This window comes from Notamacropus eugenii, chromosome 1, assembly GCF_028372415.1.
Source record: "Notamacropus eugenii isolate mMacEug1 chromosome 1, mMacEug1.pri_v2, whole genome shotgun sequence".
In the NCBI taxonomy this organism is placed as follows: Eukaryota; Metazoa; Chordata; class Mammalia; order Diprotodontia; family Macropodidae; genus Notamacropus; species Notamacropus eugenii.
This window is the reverse complement of record NC_092872.1, coordinates 168939647-168958841: the sequence shown is the minus strand read 5'-3', so window position 1 is coordinate 168958841 and position 19195 is coordinate 168939647.

Sequence of the window (19195 nt, the reverse complement as noted above, 5' to 3'; positions counted from 1 at the left end):
GATATAATCCCCGATAGGTTTCTCTCTTGCAACAAAGATGCATAATTAAGACAAACCAACATGTTCATCATGATAAGGTATGCTTCTTTCTGCACCTGTTGCCCACCACCTCCCTGTCGAGAGAAGAGGGGAATGCTTCACTACTAGTCTTTGATTTTTTTACCCACTCCCTTATCCAGCTAAAACATATCGTTTCAGTCAGTCAATATTAAGTGTCTACTATATGCCAGGCACTATGCTAGGTGCTGGGGATACAAAAAGAGGCAAAAGACAGTCCCTATTCTCAAGAGTTTACAGTCTAATGGGAGAGATACCATGTAGAAAGCTTTGTGTTAACAAGCTATATATGGGATATATGGAAATAATCAACAGAGAGAAAGCACTAGAATTGAGAAGGATTGTGAAAGACTTCCTGTGGAATTCAGGAGAGGCAGGAGGCAGATACCAGGAGGGAGAGTATTGCAGGCATAGGGTACATCCAGTGAAAATGCATAGATCTGGGAGGAGTATCTTGTTCCAGGAATAGCAAAGAGGCCAGTATCACTGCATAGAGTATGATGGGGGAGTGTAAGATATAAGAGGACTAGGAAGGTAGGGGAGGGGCCGATTATGATGAGCTTTGAATGTCAACCAGAGGTTTCTATATTTGATCCTAGAGATGATGGGAAGCCACTGCAGTTTAATGTGGGGGGCAGAATCAGTGTATGACATGGTCAGGTCTTTGCCTCAGGAAAATCATGTAGTGGCCAAAATAAGGATGAACTGGAGGGAACAGGCAGACCCACCAGCAGACTACTGCCAAAGGCATGAGGTGATGAGGGCAGGTCTGCACTAGCCTGGAGGCTACGTAAGAGAAGGGGGAGTATTGGAGATACAGAAAAGGGAAAACTGGCAGGCCTTGGCCACAGACTGGATTTCCTTTCCTCTTGTTTTTTGTCTTCTCCAGTTTTCTCTGTTCAGCTGGTCTATTTTTGTTCTCTTATATAAGAGGCACGATATTGAAGCAGGCAGTTAAAATGACAATAAGTCTCAGAGTCTTTGGACAAGTTACCAGTGGTCCTCTGCTTCAGTTATTTTGCAATAAAATAGGGAGAACTATTCTGTGGAGTTACCTATTCTACAATTTGGTGTCTACCTTCAATTTACCCTTCAAATTCAGGACATGATAAATGTTAAGGTCCTAATCTCTTCTGAATTATTAATCCCATATATATCAGACTTTCATTAGCTTTCTGGAACAAAAGGTATTCTCTGATCTAAAAATCCCAGTAACAGAATAGCTGTTCCCAGTCACTGTCAAGAGATGTCTAGGACTCTGAAGTCAAAGGAGCAATAAGTTGGAATACTGACATATCAGATTAGAGAAGGAGACAGGGAAATATGGGTGAGCTAGTATAGAAATATCACAGTGGAAGAGACAACCAGGATGAAGCCTTTGGTGGGAAAGAGAAGTTAAGATATGAATAGATTCTTTGGTTTAGGGCAAGTTACAAAGCCCTGAGTAAATTCTCTAAACTAGGACTTATGTCTAGCTGCAAAGTAACTGGGGAAAAAAAGATGGGGCCCTGACAGAAACATAGCCTAAAATGAAAGATGGTACAGATATAGCTTGACTTAAGAAAACCCAATCTGCAAAAATCAGAACCTGCTAAATAGAAAAATTAAAGGCTTGTTATTAACATGACAAAATGAATATTTGTTTTATAAAAAGGAATCATGACAGCTTTCCTATAAGTAGTGCATTTAAATTATGATTTAATTTACTAAATTTGATTGACATACTACTTTTCAGGAATATATCCATTGCATGAAGAAAAGATGCAGCTCTATTTACATGTATTACTCTGGCAAAATGATATGAAAAGGTCAGCTCTTCACTAGGTGACTTTAGTCTTTTAAAGAAAGGTAATCTGGGTCACTGATTTCTGTTCCACTACAGGATTTTCTTTTATCATGAATTATCTCAATAACTGCCGCAACTTTCCTCCTCTTTTTGTCAATGTAGGCACTACCTAAAAGCAGCCAGTTATAGTCAAGTCTGGGGTTAATTGTACACTTGAGAGAGTTGGGATACAATATTACAGATGTTATTCTTGCTCTGCTAAGTGCCATATCTCCTTCTACCCTCATCTATGTAAAAGGCAGGATTTGCCCTTCTTGGGAAGTGGAGAGAGCCTGGATGTTTATGCTACACAAAGGACACCCACCCCAAATCTTTCCTACTTGCTTCAAGCTTAGCAACATCTCATTTCCTTCCATCCAGCACCTGGACTAACCACTAAGGAAGCTTTAGCTGAGCTTACATGTCAGTCAATAGCATTCACTGCCTCTCAGACCACCCAGATCAGTTGCACCTTTTAATTTTCATTTCTTTCTGTCTTGCAAATGAGGACAGCCACTTACTTTTAAGTAGCAGGCAGGTCTACCCCCAATCCTGAAGATGGGTGCATTTCAAAGCAAATTCTCAGGTGATGAGATCATTATCATCAAAGAATTCCTTAAGCACTTACTGGAACCATGCTAGGGCTTCAGAAGACATGGTCTTTTGACCATAGGAACTGTTCATTCCAACCAGAGCCACATTCTGTGAAGGTGACATGCATTAAAGCTGATGTATTGGGAAATCAGCCTCACAGGAAAGGAAACTCAAGCTATCTACCCAAAGAACCCCAAAGAACTGGTCAATTTTATCAAATGATGACTGTGCCAGGTCAGATATTCCTCATTAGTTCACATAACGTGGTTTGAAAGTAATTAGTAACATGGTCATCAGAAGAGAGAAATGATCCATTCCCCACCAGGCCAAACAATGTGACAGATCCAACAAAGAGAACTAGGGAGAACTCAGATACAGAAAGCCATAGAAAAGCATTTGGATGTTTCTTGCTCTGCAGTTTAAGCCAGAGCAGTGGGCAAAATACAATTAATATTGTAAGAAGCAAATCCCTCAAATGAGAAATTGAGGAATGTAATTACCAATGCCTTCTATGATTCTTCTTTGGTTAGCTCACAGGATCATAGCTCTACAGCTGGAAAGTCTCTTAGAGGAAATATAGTCAAAACTCATTTTACAAGTGAAGAGACCAAAGCCTAGGAAGGTTCAATGACTTGTCCAAGGTAATGAAGGCAGTAAGCTTTGAATACTTGTCCTCTGACTCCAAAGCCCATGTGCCTTCTACTACTCCATACTCAGGTCAATTTGTCATTTTAAAACATATATTAGGTGCACAACACTCTACTAAGCATTGTAAGTGTAAAAAAAAAACATTTAAGTAAGACATGGTCCCTCCCTTCAAGGTGATTAGAGGCTATTTCCTGGATGATGATTGGGGGTGGTGGTGGCAGGGAGCGCATTCTCTAGAGTCTATAGACCTACTTCTGCAATTTTCCATCACTTCTTTCTTATAATTTGGTAGCCTCAGAAGGTCCAGATTCTTAGCCTTCTGTGAAATAGCCTGTGTACAAGTATCTCCTCTTTCTTCCTAGGATGTTTTTGGCTATAACCAAAAAATTCCCTAACTAAACAGTGAACAGAGAATTTCCACTGTGAGGATGGAATCTTTGTGACAAAAACATAGAAACCACTGGTTGGGCATGAAATATTGACAAATTAATCTCCCCTTCATATTTCTTGGGTAGATCTCCCAGTTCAAAAGACTCAAAGTGGGATGGGGAAGAGGAGGTAAAGAAGCTTTAGCAGAGATGGCCTGAAAGATGAATCTTCCTCTCTTATCAACAAAAGAAAAATAAAAATGGTATTTGGGGAGGAGGGGGTAAAGGGAGTATCCCACCTGTTTTGCCACCCTTAGGGAAACCGATTGCCCATGTGCAAACTGGTATCCAAAATGCATTTCTAAGGTGGCATTTTTCATCCATTTTCTATCTAGGTTTGCAACCCAGTGCCCACTAAGTCCCCACACTCTATGCCAGCAGGAGGCTTGTCCACGGAACCTGCAGTGGACAGAGGAAAAAGAGAACCCAGAGAGCCCAGACCCTGTCCTGGTCCCTACCCCACTCCAGCTAGAAGCTGTCGATGATACTTCTCTTGAAGGTTCTTTTTTGGACGATCCCAAGCTCTGTTTGGCTGCATCTCAGGGACCCTGCAGAAAAGCTCCTTTGCTTTTGCAGCCCAGCCCTCCCCTCCTCAGTGGTCTGGTCATCTTGCCAGGGCTCCAATCCCTCCATAGTTGTTCACTAATGCTCTGCCGTTTGGCTTAGCTTTTTAATGTTGCCCAAAGTCCTGAAGTCAGGCTCTAGAAGCATCTCAGCCCCAAGTAAGAGGTGCTGAGATTCAGTAGCATTTCCTTCATTAGTTATTCCACACTCAGGAGAACAATAGTGAGATAATACTCCTCACAGGATCATAGACTTACAACTGGAAGGGATCTTGAGGGTTATCTAGTCCAACATCCCTCTTCTTTTTTCTGATAAGGAAACTGAGGCTCAGAAAAGTGAGGTGACTTTCCCAAGGTCATATAGGTAATAAGTGGAGAAGCTGGGATTTGAACCCAAGTTCTTGACTTCAGATGCAGCACTCTTCCAGGAGTGGATTCCTATGCCAGACAAAGTGGGAAAATATATATGATCTGGGATCCAGGCTTGGGAAGAACACTTGTAAATGCACCCTTTTCTGGTATAGTGACAAATTTTAACATTAACCTGGGAATGTCATAAATATTCTTCACAGTTAAGAGAGATATCATTGTGTAGTAGAAAAAGCATAGGAACAGGAACAGCTGTGCCCATAACTGTGGTACCCTGGTCCCTGAAAATCACCTTGCTGGGTCTCAATTTCCTCAGTTGTAAAATGAGGGAGCCAGACTAGTGAATCTCTAAGGGTCTTTCAGTTCTCAGATTCTCTGAGAAAGGATACACCACTCCCCCCCATACACACACACATGAAATCATGTACAAATATATATCCTATGCATGTACATCTGTAGAAGACATATAGATGGCTACATAGATGTAGTATGGTATTATATATACGTGTGTGAAAGGCAGGATTTGAACTAAGGTTTATCCTCTCAGGGTTCTAGGTTGCTCTCTAAGATTATAAATTTCAGTGAAGGTGTTGACCTGCATCGGTAGAGGGAGTTTCTTCATCTGCGAAGTCCCTAGACCATTGAAATCACAGGTACAATCCTTATCTCTATCCCTATATGGTATATATAATATATATTAGGTAGCAAATCCAGGCAAATACAACTAAAGGGAAAAGTACCAGCCAGAAGTTTTTCATTAGCCACACGTCTCTGGGCCAAATTTAAGGCGAAGCTGGAAATAAGATGGATAATTCAGGAAACCAAAGTACCGTGTAACTCATACCTTAATTGCATAAACTGGGAAATATGTAAGGTGTGGGTGTAGAATTAACTTTTGGGGGCAATTCAGACTGTGTGTGTACATAGGCTTTTAATGGTCGATGAGGGAGCTAAGGAGATGGTTGGTCTGGTACTGGACCGCGTCTCGACGCTCTTTGCTGGAGTGGTTCTCAGACTGCGATCTCGCACAACGGCTCACCATCTGCTCAGGCCTCCTGGCTCCAGATACAATGGGCGCCGCCGGCGGGTTTGTGCCGCGCAGCGTGGGTAGAAGACCCCTCAAGAGCCCGAAGGACTGGAGGGTTTCAGACCCAGACGGTCAGAGCTGGAAGACCAGCCACAAGTCACATATTAGAAGGAAGCAGAGATTTCCGACCTCGGGCACTTAGGAAAGGACTTAAACCTCGGCTCCCGAGTTTGGGCACCTTGATGTTAAAGGTGGCTCTGATCTCATCCACTAAAATCCTCCTATTCTGCCCAACCCTACCCTACTCTTCTCTGTCTCTGTCTGTCTCTATCTCTGTCTCTCTGTCTGTCTCTCTGTCTCTCTGTCTCTCTCTCTGTCTCTCTCTCTGTCTGTCTCTCTGTCTCTGTCTGTCTCTCTGTCTCTCTGTCTCTGTCTCTCTGTCTCTGTCTCTCTGTCTCTCTCTGTCTCTCTCTCTCTCTCTCTCTCTCTCTCTCTCTCTCTCTCTCTCTCTCTCTCTCACACACACACACACACACACACACACACACACACACACTCACATTCACACTCACACCCAGTCCCACGTATATGCAAACATAGTAGTCTGGAGGTTGGGAGGAGACAAGGCATCTGTCTCGGGGATCTCTCCCTATCCTTCGCACTCCCCGCTACATCCTCCACCCAACCTCAAGGCAGAGCCGCTACCTCTTGCTGGAGGAAGACGGAAAGCCCCAAGAGCTCAGGTTTCCTAGCCTAAAAAAAAGGCAAGATCTTTCCCCCAAAACTACCCCAGGATGAGGAGGATACAAAATTCTATTACTCCTAAAGAAACCGTTTAGGTTACGAAACAAAGGGGTCAATTGTTTTAACCCCAGCTGTGTTCGTTGGGCTTTGACTACGCCCAAGCAACAGCAATTGAGGACCCAACTGGGCTAGGGGTGGGAGGGACTTCAAAAATACTCAAGCTTCTTTTAGTTGACCTCTACTCGTCAAACATTTTACATTCAAGAAGGTTTAACTGTCTCTTCCTCTCCCCCCGCCCTTTTTTTGAAGGGGTAAGTACTGGGGAACTCAGATCTATTTAGGGAGGAATGACCAATAAATGATTCTGGCAAAAACAAAAACCCAACTGACGAAGCGCAAATATGCGTTTTAGAGTGTTTCCTGGGTCTCTAGTCTTCTAAAAAAAGCACGAGAATTGATGCTGGGGATGGGGGCATGGAAGAGAATTGTTCTATTTCATTTTCGGTTGAAAAGAACACCCTCCCTGGTCTGTGTGCCAGCTCCCCTGAGGCTGGAAAGATAGGACTAAAACCTGTTTGGTAAAGAGAAGAAATTCACATTCATAAAGTTCTTACATCTACAGAGCACTTCTCCCAAAACAAGTCAGTGAGGGAAGGAGTGCACCAGTAATTAGGACCACTGCCAAGAATCAGTTCAAAGGGCAGCATGGTATAGTGGAAAGCTAACTCGGACCCAGGGAGAGTCTGAGGAGTTGTCTTTTTATTCTGATTCTGGCACTAAATTGACTACATTACCTTGGAAAGGTCACTTGGCCCCTCTCTCTTTATCTGAATTTCCTGATTTGTAGAGTGAAGGGTGAAGATTGAGGTTGGATTAGATAATCTTGCAAGTCCCCACTGGCGCCAATGTGACACACAAACCCTTCCCCCAGCCATTTGGCAGGGTTTGAAACAGGAGGCAGGGGACCACGCAGGCGCGCAAGGAAAATTAGCAAGGTCTGTGTTAATTCAATTAATATCTGGTGTTGGGAGGACTGTGTATGGGGGGCGGGGGAAGGCTGCCTGAGGAGGGAGAAGTGGCAGAGACAAAACTGGGCTATGCCAACTCGATTTCATTGTTACGCCGTGGGCAATGAGGGGAGGGTCGGCGGAGAGGGGCGTGAAGGAGGTGCTCGTCAGAGACCTAGCGCGCTGCAACCTACCTCATGCCCATGCAGCCATCTTATCTTGCAGAAGACTCTTTGCTTCCATCAAAATGGCCTCCTGGCACCGAGCAGCCTGGGAACTGCTGCTTTGTGGCACTCCGCTGTGGTGGGTAGGGTAGCACAGCCCTCTGCAGTCTTCCTTCTTTCACCTTTTCTTGGGCAGTTTCTGGGCGTGGAGAAGAGAGGACTTTTTCTTCCACCATCCTTTCTTCCTGTGGTCTCAAATCTGGGAGGTTTTCCTCCGAAGAAGGGGGCTGGAAGCACAAGGAGAGGTAAATTCTAGACGCTGGTCTTAGAGCTGCCTCCCTGTAAACACTCACTGAATGCCTACTGTGTGTAAGGCGCTATGTTAGGCACTAACACGGAGAGAGCTAGGAAACATTGCCCCTTGACTGAAAACCTTTTCCTTGTAGTGTTTTAAGTCCTCTCTGCCTCTTATCAAAACCTAAGCACACATCTTGATATCTACCAACCCTAGGTATAACAGATTTTTTTCCAGTCCGACTCAGGCTATATTTGATGGTCCACAGAGATTATTTTGGGGGTGAAACTATGGGTGCTGTTGAAAGGCAGGAGGTTTACTGAAACATTAGGCCTGGGCCTAACCATGAAGAATCAGATAGAGAGAAGAGTTTTAACCCAAAGGTATTTCCTCTGACTCTAGCTTAAAATATTAATAATGTTAATTGCTTATGAATGAAAGAACTTATACCTATGTGAGAAAATAGAGACTGTCTGAATTAGACCAAAATACATGACATTCATGTCATTGACCCAGAAGTCTATTTCAGACCCCCTGAAATGGTGGGTCACTTCTGACTAAAGGAAGAAAAGACTTTTTAAAGTCCCATGACTTGTGCAAAATGACATGAAGCTTGCACAAACGTTCACTTTATGAAAAAGCCAAAGCTATATGGTTTTATAGTTTAGATTTTCCTAGCATTAAATAAGCCTCACATTTCAGAAAGAATGGTTTAACATTCTGAGCTAAATGTTTTATCTCTGCAGTTGAGAAAAGAAGAGGTGAGGTGCTTTGAGAACAAGGGAGAAGAGATTGGAGTATAGGGTAGAATAAAAGGATAGGGAGTCATTGTAGGGGGTGCCTGTGAGAACACATTCACTTTCTCCTCAAATGTGCTTAGGCCTGTCTCACCTTCTCTCTCACTGCCTATTCTAGCTCCTGCTCTTTAGAAAATGAAGTCTGAATTTGAGGGAGACAAAGGGAGAATGGTGGGAAAGAGGAAAACATTTTTTATCAGAAAAACTGGGGGGAAGGAGGAATACACCTTCAATCTACCCTCTATCCCCCCCCCAACCCCACACAAGCATGTGTAAGGCATTGTTGGTAATCTTAGTTCCAGAGACAGAACCCTTCTAGACATCCCTGCCCATGGGCTCTGGGCTAAAGTTTGGGAGCAGGTTCAAGACAGGTCTCACCCAATCCCACATCTGTCAGACCACATTGTTTTGAATCTGAGCACTGAAAGACAGACAATGAGAGCAGAAACTTAGCCCTGGGGCCAGCAACTCACCTCTCTCCCAGCTCCATGTTCTCTGAGTACAAGCCATGTTCCGTCCTGCGCCTTCTCAGCCATGTCTGATTGGAGAGAAGGGAAATTTATCTGAATGAAGGGACGCTCAGCAGGAGGGAACACAGTTAATAATGACCCCGGGGCCCTTCGTGGGAAATAGCTGCAAAATATGTTGGAGAAATAAAGAACACCCCTCCCTCACCCCGCCCCCCAAACACACAAACATCAAGTACCCATGCACAGACACATTTGTACACGAATAATAGGGTGAGTATACATATCGCCTTAAGGCTCTTTAGCCTGAGAAACTCAATTCCATCTTTGCCCTAGTGTGATGGAAAGAGCCCCAGCTTTGAAGTTAGAGGCTTGGGTTTGAATTCTGGCTCTGCCACTTCTTACCTCTGCGATCTTGGACAAGCCTCAGTTTCTTCATCTGTAAAATGAGAGGCTTGGGCTAGATGGTCTCCAAGGTTCCTTAGAGTTCTTGATCTTTTGATAGATATATGTAGGGATCATCATTCCTACAGTTTCCGCTATCCAAAGAAATGACGGATAAGCCACCATAGAAAGAGAAGCAAAGGCAAATAAGTCCTCTCCCAGGACAGCCCAGAGCAGTGAGGGATGACATTGAAATCAAGAGTCAATTCTGCAGAGCCAAGAAAGGGACTGACCCCTTTTGCACCTCAGCTCTGACCTCTTTCTTCCTAACCCAGGAGACAAGACCAAGACATTTTAAGGGGAATTTCCAGCAAGATTAGTAAAGAGAATAGGGAATAAAGTTATACTCCAGTATAGCATCTCCTCAGGCTCAAATCTTCCATTCTAGATCTCACCAAAAGATTGACTCTGGTACCTCTGTGATTGCCATCTGTAGTTGGAAGCCATGGCTGGGGAAAGTCACAAACAGGCAGCAGGGAGACTGGTTTTCATCCACTAGCTTTCACATGGTTTGGCAAGGGCGAAGAGCCTACTGGGTTCTGGAACTGGAGCCCAGCGTCTCCAATCTGGAATTCAGGAATGTTTATAACAATCAAGTTGGGAGCCTGGGAAGGATCAGGGTCTCCAAGCATCCCTACTTCCAATCTTGCCCTTTTTCACTAAGCTGATATAAATGCACCTGCCTCCCCTAGTTTAGAAAGGACTCTTAAATGATTTTCTTTAAAAATCATTTTAAAAAATATCCAGTAGAAACAGGAATATCCCATCAGCATCTCTATGGGGGAATGGGAACATGGGGCTACTACGATACAGAGGTCCATCCACTGGAGTCAGTTAGTGGGCAGAACATCAGAGAATAGGCCAAGTCTAACCAGAGATCTGGGCTTAAAAGCCCAGGGAGCAGGAAGCTTTCCAGAAGCCCGAGAAGATAGTCACTCTGCCAGGGAAAATGCTAGGTCAGCATCAGAATCTGCTGTGTTTTTCCAACACCCTCCCAGCAGGGCCAGTCTAATTTTCACCCACTGGATAACCTAGAGCACATTGCTTGAGGAATCTAGGACCTTGAGAAGAGGAGATTAATGGAGTTCCAATGTGGAGATTAATCTCTTTTTATTTTTAAAATCCAAATCCACATAACACAATTAAGTGGGTAATTCAGGGTTATCATAATTCAAGCAGAAGTGAATGGGAGGAGTTTGAAGCTTTCCTCACTCTGACTCTTTTTACACAACAGAATTAGAGACCTAAAACAATTCTTCTGCAGGAAAAACAACCACAAAGAAAGAGATATTGAGGAGGGAAATTACCCTTCTTCCACCTCCACCTTCCCAAGGTTGTCTATATCAATCATATTCACCTTAAGAAAATGCTCCTCCTTCCCATTTCTCTATGAAGTATAAACAGCCTAAATGATCAAATGTTCATTAAGTGCCTGATATACATATACAAAAGGAAAATCAGTCCCTAACCTCAAGAAGCTTTCCTTCTACCAGAGAGACAGAATACTTACATAGATAATGAAATACTATGTACTTGGAGAAAAGAGAGCAATCAGGAAGGGCTTGTGGTGGAGCATGTGGCTCAGGTGGTGCCTGAAAGGAGCTTTGAAGGAAGCTAAGTATCCCAAGAGGTAGAGGTAAAAATTCGAAATGTTATTTCAAAAAATAAAAAGGAAGTTAGCTTGATTTTTTTTTTTGAGATTGTACCCTTTAAGTCCAAGGTGGAAGGAAAAAACATACAATACAAATTCTTTAAAAAAATCCCTTAAAGAATACAAATTCTTTAACTTCAAGTCTATCTGATGATTGTTAAGTAGATATTTCCTACACTGCATCTGGGCACTGAGGAGGCAGAAGTTTCATGTAAAATTTTTCAATAGCCCCAAAATGCTACCTGTAAATGGGGAGAAAAATCAGGGTAAGAATTTCCAGGAAGTGGTGACAAGGAATAGGAAGAAGTTTGAGGTCTGGGAATTCTTTGAGGGATAGAAAGTCTGAAAGCCCTAAAGAAGTGAGAAACCTGGGAAAATATTAGGTGCCCTGAAGAGCAGTTGACAACCTCCCCTCCCCCCCACAAAAAAAAGAGTAGAGAACCCCAGGCCTAGAGTTAAGCTTTTTAATCACTGCCTGAGGCTGTTAGCCCCTTCTTCTCTTCTTCCCTAGAAAATAAGCCTTAAAACCATTTTTAAAGCAAGCATAAGGTGTGAGAGGGCTTGTGAATTTATCTAACCTAACCCAGAGGGGATGACAGAGGACAAGGAAAGCTATTTGGGGCTAACTCCTCCAAAGTAGCCCTCCTCTTCCACTATTTCCTGGCCCAGATGAAGTGATATTGAATGAGAAAAGGAACTTGACATGTAAAAACAAAACAAAACACTCTCCCCACCCCCAGCCCTAAATGCTTAGAGATGGGAGAAATAGTTTCATTCATTTTTCTTCCAAAATGATCCTGGTTAAAGAAAACAATATTTTGTTTTCTGGATTTAGAACTAGATTTAGACTGGATTTAGAAAAGCAAGCCAGCCTTGTGCATATGCAGGTAAAAGCTAAAAGAGAGCACTAATTAGCACAGGGACCATCACCTTCCATTAATAGCTCATCACTGTTTCCTTGATGTTGCTGAAGGCAGGAAAGTTGGAATGTGTGATGCTTACCTGTCCCTAGCTCATTAACAGAAAACTCAGGGTGGGAACAGACCTTTCTTGGCTGTAGCCCAGACAGAGAATGAGGCCCTCTCTCCCACCTAATTACCAAACTGACTTCTGTACCCATTGGAGGGGGAAATATTTAAACACAAGCCCCACCACATCATATATACACAAATACCCTTGGCCTAAGCAGACATGTACATTCAGACATGCCCTATCAAGGTATAACAATACAACCTTATAAATAAATACAAAAACCTACCATCTAACAATTTATTATTATATTTTTACTAGCCTACTGAATCAAGAATATGAGCATCTTTTATTGCTGGGTGGGCATAATTTTCCAAGGCACATGTGGGAATGGTTATGTGAAAGTCTCTCTCTCTCTCTCTCTCTGTCTCTCTGTCTCTCTCTGTCTCTGTCTCTCTGTCTCTGTCTCTCTGTCTCTGTCTCTGTCTCTCTCTCTCTCTCACACACACACACACACACACACACACACACACACCACAACACATCACATCACATCATATCACATCACAGAATCCTCGCTAATCTTACGTGGATGTGAAGGAGGGCTTGTATGAATTGAATAAATTAGCTAAGACAACTTCAGAAAAGGAGTACAATCTTCCATTAAAAAAATCTTGAGCCTTAATCCCCCAAAGGCAATACTTTCTCTTTCTCCATGGTCATTTCTCAGTAAACAAAGAAATCCCTCCTTCAGCATCCACATCTCTATATTCATTAGAAGCTGACATTAGAGAATACCTTCCAACCTCACTAAGTCACACTAATAACTGGAAACGCAATTGCAGATTACTGGATCTCTTTCTTTACTTTCTACCACACTCTCTCTTTCCCTCCCCAGCCCTTTCTTTCTTTTTTTTTCTCTTTTTTTCCCTTGCAAATTAGAGAATAAGCAAACCCAAGGTGATCAAATCAAGGCAAAGACATCACTAACTGTACTTTGTTCATTTATTTTGACAAGTGCAGTTTAATTTTAATTATTTATGATAATACTTCATAGTAGACTAGTAAATGTGCTGGAGTATATTTGGTAACATTAATGAAGTCTGCCTAATAGGAGACTTCACTCCAGCACCCTGCTAGGAAATCTTGATGCTAGAGAAGTGGGTTGAGACCACTAACATACCATAGTTCTTGTCATTTTTTAAGAGAACTTAATATATTTGAGGATTGGTGAAGTGAGAATTAACCGGGTTTCACAGACTAGGCACACATATATAGTTTTGTAATCATGTGCACGTATGGCTCTGTATATATTCTAAAGATATGCAGAAATAGGTTTTACATAAGCAAAGAATATATATGTATATATATGCACACACACGCATGCACATATACATACATACGTACACACATGCATTTCCCACCACAAATCTCAACTTTAGAAATTAAGATAGGTTAAAGACCCAGAATCCTAAAGAAATTATAACCCAAGGAAGGAAAATTTGAAAACAAAATTGAAAATCTGGCATACAACATTAGTTCTACAACTTTTTAAAAGACTACTTACTTATGCTTCTGCCTATCACATGCATCAAATGGGCAGATAATGGAATTTGTGGACTAATAAAAGTTGAAGTTTTTTGGGTTGAGAATTATATATAAAGTCTGATGCCAACCCTCACAAACAATGTGAAACATGAAAAATATATCTGATTCAACAGGTAACTTTAAATGGGGACAGTTTCCAATGTTCCACTGTCATGCCTAATGTTGCTTTATCACAGATTTTAGTTACGAGTGCATAGCTCTTTATTAAGACTCTGTCTTGATGAGAATAGGTATTCTATGCACATGCATATTCATTTTGTAGACACTTATATAGCCCCAATGACTCCAGATGCATGCCCTACCATGTTTAGATTATTATTGTTAGCAATAATGATGGTTTTAAACCATACTTAAACATTTTACCCTTTAGAATATGAACATATAGAGGATCCCTTTGTAACAATTAATTACAGCTGAGCCAGGGGCCAATCTGAATCTTTTGTTTCCTTAGCTCAGGAAACCTATGTGTGGGGATCTTCAGGTAATCTTACGATTGAACTTTTGTAGCAATCTTGGTATGGAGGCCAGGGGTTTCGTCAAGAGGTCCATACCCCATGGGAAAAACTATCCATTTAGCGTTTGTTGGGTTCCTAGAATGAAGGTTCTTCTATTAAGAGAATAGAGTTACCTCCCCATTATACATTCTGGTCAACATGAGCATCATTTATTCAGAGAGATCAGCCTCAACAAGGAAAACTGTATCAAAGTTCCTGTAAAAGTGCTCTCTCCACCCCACCCCACCCCATAAGAACCAAAAACCTATGGCTAAGATAATTCTAGAAAGTTTTCGATCTAGGCTAGTTAGTATGTGTGTAACTAACCCTCTGTAGTTTTTAATCCCATACATACATACATACACACATGGTCCACTACCCTACAAGAAATAGGAGGGTTATGTAGTCTGGATTGGGGTATCACCTGCTGAAGTCATGTTGGTATCCCCCTTTTTTTTCCTCCCCTGGCCACACCCACCTTGACTCCCTCTTTCCTTAAGGCGCTGGTCTCTGGCGTGGGAAAAGCAGGTTGGGGCTTTTCACAAATCCAATATCCCCTTGAACCAAAACCAATTAGCCTGGCCCAAGGTCCTGTCATTGAGGCCCTGGCCCTCTTTTCAAACCCCTGCCGGCTCAATTGCTGTGAGGGGTCTGGCAGTGAATGAGCGGAGCCCACTTAAAGTGGTGCTTAAGCCTGGACCAGGGTGGAGGGAAAGAGTAATTCTCTATAGGAACAGGCAACCGCCCATTCTAAGAGACAACTGACCAGGGTTTTGTTCGAACTCCACCCCCACTCCTTTTCTCAGAGAGAGAGAGAAAGTCCCTCACCCTACAGCTTTCTGTAGGAGAGATGAAAACATGGGCTCAGGAAAGTTGCATGACCCCTATGACTTGGTTCTTCTGTCTCCAATATTTTTTGACTTCCCTGTATCCGATGTTCTAATACCTCTACAACTTCCTTCCACAGCTTCTGTCTCTTTGCCCTCATCTCCCTTAAAAAGGTTATTATTTGGAATGGTTCGGAAGGCTTAGGTTTCATTTGAAGGAGGAGTCCAGGGAGACTGATTTCCAAATCTTCAAGGAAATTGACTCTTGTAAGGGACGATGTCGAGAAGGGGGGGACGGTTAAGAGGCGAGATGGAGAAACCTTAAGAATGTGAGAAGGAAGTCGATGCTTGGAAATTAAAGCGATCCTAGAGCTGGAAGCTCTCCGCACCCCACACCCCAAGACGGGGGGGAGGGGGAGAAGTCATTTTCTTTACTAGTTAGATGCATGGTTTACACTGGCTAGAAATAACTAATCTCCTTTGTTAACCTGCTTGATCCTGTCCTTTACCAAGTCTCTAAGACTTGGTATCCCACACCTTAGGGACTCTGAGCGGCTCGGATGATGAGGTCACTTAGCCTTCCTCTAGCTTCTTCCACCTTTGTGAACCTCTTTGCCACACCAACCAGGCGGAGAATAAGGGTTGGTTTGTGAATGGATGAGATTCCCATTCACGAATCTAGGGGTGGAATTGAGAACACTCACCATCACCATGGTAACGAGCATCCCACCCTGTACCCCGGAGCTGATTGGTCATTATCTCTACCCAAGTAGACTTTTGGTGAACAGAGGAGGTTAGGACACATGCCACACGGACCAAGTCCCAAAATAGAAAAGAAGGAAGATATCTGGAAGGATGACTGAAATCCAGACAGCCTCCTCGGAAAGTTTCAGAATTTTGTGTTGGCCCAGAGCACAGATCGTGTTGACCGAGAAGTCAAAAATACTTTTTAAAAAAAGTCATTCTCTTGCATATTATCTTACAGTGTATTCTCTCAACTTGGCCCTATATAGGAAACGTAATTTGCTTTCAATAGTAATAGAAGGCTTGAATCGGTGCTACCAGGGTGAAGACTGGCCTCCTCCGCCTCCTCCCCGAATTCTCCCTGAGAGCCTCAAGCATGTAAACTCCAGCTGGTTCGGGGACAGCCCAGTGGCACGTTCTCGCCCGGTGCGGATAGAAGGATTAACCCTGATCCTGCAGACTCGGGTGCCCCAGTTGAGCTCCGTTTGGGGTGGAGGGGGGTGTGAGGGCGAGCTCTGCTCCTCTAATCCGGGCGCTGCGTGTGGGACCTGGCGGATCAGGGAATTAGCGCTGTAACTTCGGATTAGTAACGCTCGCTAAATGAGAGTCTAATTCCGACCCTTCATGCTTTTCAGCGTCCTGGCCTGGCCCTGGGAGGCCTCCCTGGCATTAGCTCAGGCAGTTCCCGTCTCCGCGGCCCAGGTTTCATTTCCCCGTGGTCTCCCCCTGGCACTGGGGAAGATCAGCCTCGTGGCTTGCTGACCCGCCAGGAAGCAGGAGCCCTAGAAGTTAGTGCCGAAGCTCGCTCCGAGCCCTGGCAATTATTTTGCCGAGCGGGGAGGGGGACGGAAAGGCGACATAGAAAAGAGATAGACGTGGGATGGCTCCAATCCGTACGAGGTCCAGGTCCTCAGTTTCTTGCAACCTTTTTGGTGGTTCCTTTCAATTGTGAACTCCCTTCACCTCTGGGTAGCTGGGCAGGAAGCTCGCTTGGGTCCTGCAATCTAAGGCATTCAGAACTCAAAAAAGCTCACTCAAATTTAGGGACTTGTACTCCTCCCCCAAAAAAACTCCAAAGAAAGGAACTCTTGACTTTTGGGCTGAACTCAGATTTAGTCATAGTTCAGGGTACTTCCTCGCTCTTTCCAGGCGTGTAGTGTTTCAGCAGTGAAGCAGGTTGGAGCTCCAAGATTCGGCCCAAAACGTCCTCTACAGAAACAGGATAGAATAGCTCCCAGGTGATAACGGGGAGAGGGGCACTACAAAGGACCCAACAATTGCAGATCGAGCAAATTCCTGAAATTGAGCCAGGCTGAAGACTGCTGTCAGTTCCTGACTAGAAGTCAAAGGTACCGGACACAGTGTCCTCAAAACACGCCGGCACACAGACACACACTAACATAAAGACACTTACAGAAAAGAATACACACACACACACACACACACACACACACACACACACACACACACTTCCTGATAGGATTTTTCAGAATGAAAAGTTGCTCTATTGTCCTCCTCCCTCACCATTTATAGTTTAAACGTGCAGTCTATACCCGGAAAATTCGATCAGAAGCATTCTCTGTCTACACAGTAAATCTTTCCAAAGCTCTTTCAACAACCCAAGTGGTCTACACTTTTGGCCCTGAAGGTGGGTTCATTTCTCAAGTGCATCTTGGTAGCAACAGCTTTTTGGATGAAAGCCGTTGAGCCACTTTCTTATTTGCACAGGATCCCCTCCATTCTCCTCCCAAATCGTGCCATTCAGGAATGTTTTCCAGCTTCTGTAACAAAAAAAAACTTGAACAATGTAGACAAATGAAGACACTAGATTACTTTGCTGACAAATCCTGAAAAATATGTGTGGTAAGTGATTGGAAGTAGACAGAAAAATGCAAGTCAGGAGATCTCAGGGAATCTAATGGTCTTGTCTCTAACCCCAATTATGACCTCGGCTCAGCTTTTCCCAGTGACCCAATTTTTCTTCTAAAAAATGAGCTGTCTCCTAACTTCAAGGTACTTTGGGATAAGAAGTGAAATTAAGAACAAAGACCACTCCCTATCATCATTCCTTCTCCCCCACCTCTATTTAGCTGTAGGAAAGAAAGCTATACCTATGTAAGAGACTTAGAGTAGTAACTTCTTCTGCACATCCATCTCAGTAGAGAAAGGGCAGAAAGAGAGAGTAGTCTTTCCCCCCCAAAAAAGTGGGATTTGGAAGCTTGAGAAGTTAAGTGGAAGATATTTTACTAAGAGAGTGAGTAGGTTTTGGGGTTTACTGGAAGGAGGGCTGGGTTGTAAGCAAATGAGTAAATATGCACATATAAATCACAACACACTTGATTTGCAGATGCACTGATATGCAAAGCATCGGATCATTGTCCCTCTCCCACCCTCCCCTCCCCCTATTAATAAGACACACACCTGCAGACATCTATCTTGACCTCATCTATAGGACTGCCTGCTTGCCTGCCTGGAGAAGTTTGGAGCCCAGAGTCGGGTACCTAGTCAGATCTTTTCTTTCCAGAAGGACTTGAACAAACTATTCTCCATCAGTGAAACATACAGGTATGTTACAGTGAGTCTTCAGACATTTAGTTTCAGAAGTAAACCTGGAGCCCCCTGTGGCCCAATAAAGTGACCTCGTGGAAAGCTGGAACCCTGACCTCCAAAGGATGTAGGATCGTGGGACCTTCAGGACCTGAACTGCTTAGAGTCCCTCCCCGCCCCCCCCCCCCCCAACCTGTCTTTTCAATCCTGCAATCAGAGTTCAGAAGGACTAAGATTTCTTTTCCTTGCCCGGAAAAAACTTACACCCCCCCCCTCCCCCGCCCCAACCTACAATGCTACCCCGCACCCCTCCTGAGCTGGGAGAGATATAGGGGGCCAGGGGGTCGTTTGGACCAAAGCTGTCCAGGCAGGAGCTCTCCTTTTTCCCAATGTGTTGCTAAAATGTGCCAGGAGATTGCGTGGTAGAACGCTCGCTGCTTTGCGTTACCATGGGAACGGAATGCAGATTTTCCCCCAATTGCTTTTTTATTTGCTAGACATTGTAATACATCTTATGTTGCGACTTCTCGGTTTTGCAGGGGGAGGCGAGCGAAGCAGTCTTTATGCATGTTAACCATTCAGGCAACTTGGGAAGCATGGGAGGGGGAGGGGAGGGGCGCGAGGCGATGTCCGGGGTCCGGCTCAAACAGATAGTTTGTATGCAGGGAAAGTCTCGGCGGTGAGGGCTGCCCCCAGGATCCCAGTCCCTTTCTATTGAGCAGACTCCCCTTCATTTCTGCTCCGGTTCACGCTGCACAGAGACCCCCCAACCGCACACAAAGGCAGCTGCCAAAGCCCATGAAAAGTGATCAAATTATCAAGAACTTGACCTCACCGAGGGGCGAAGCTTAGGGAGGGCTGAGCCCCCAGCCCGATCAAAAACCGAAGCCGCATGCTAATGCGGCTCCAGGTTTGACTCGCAGAAT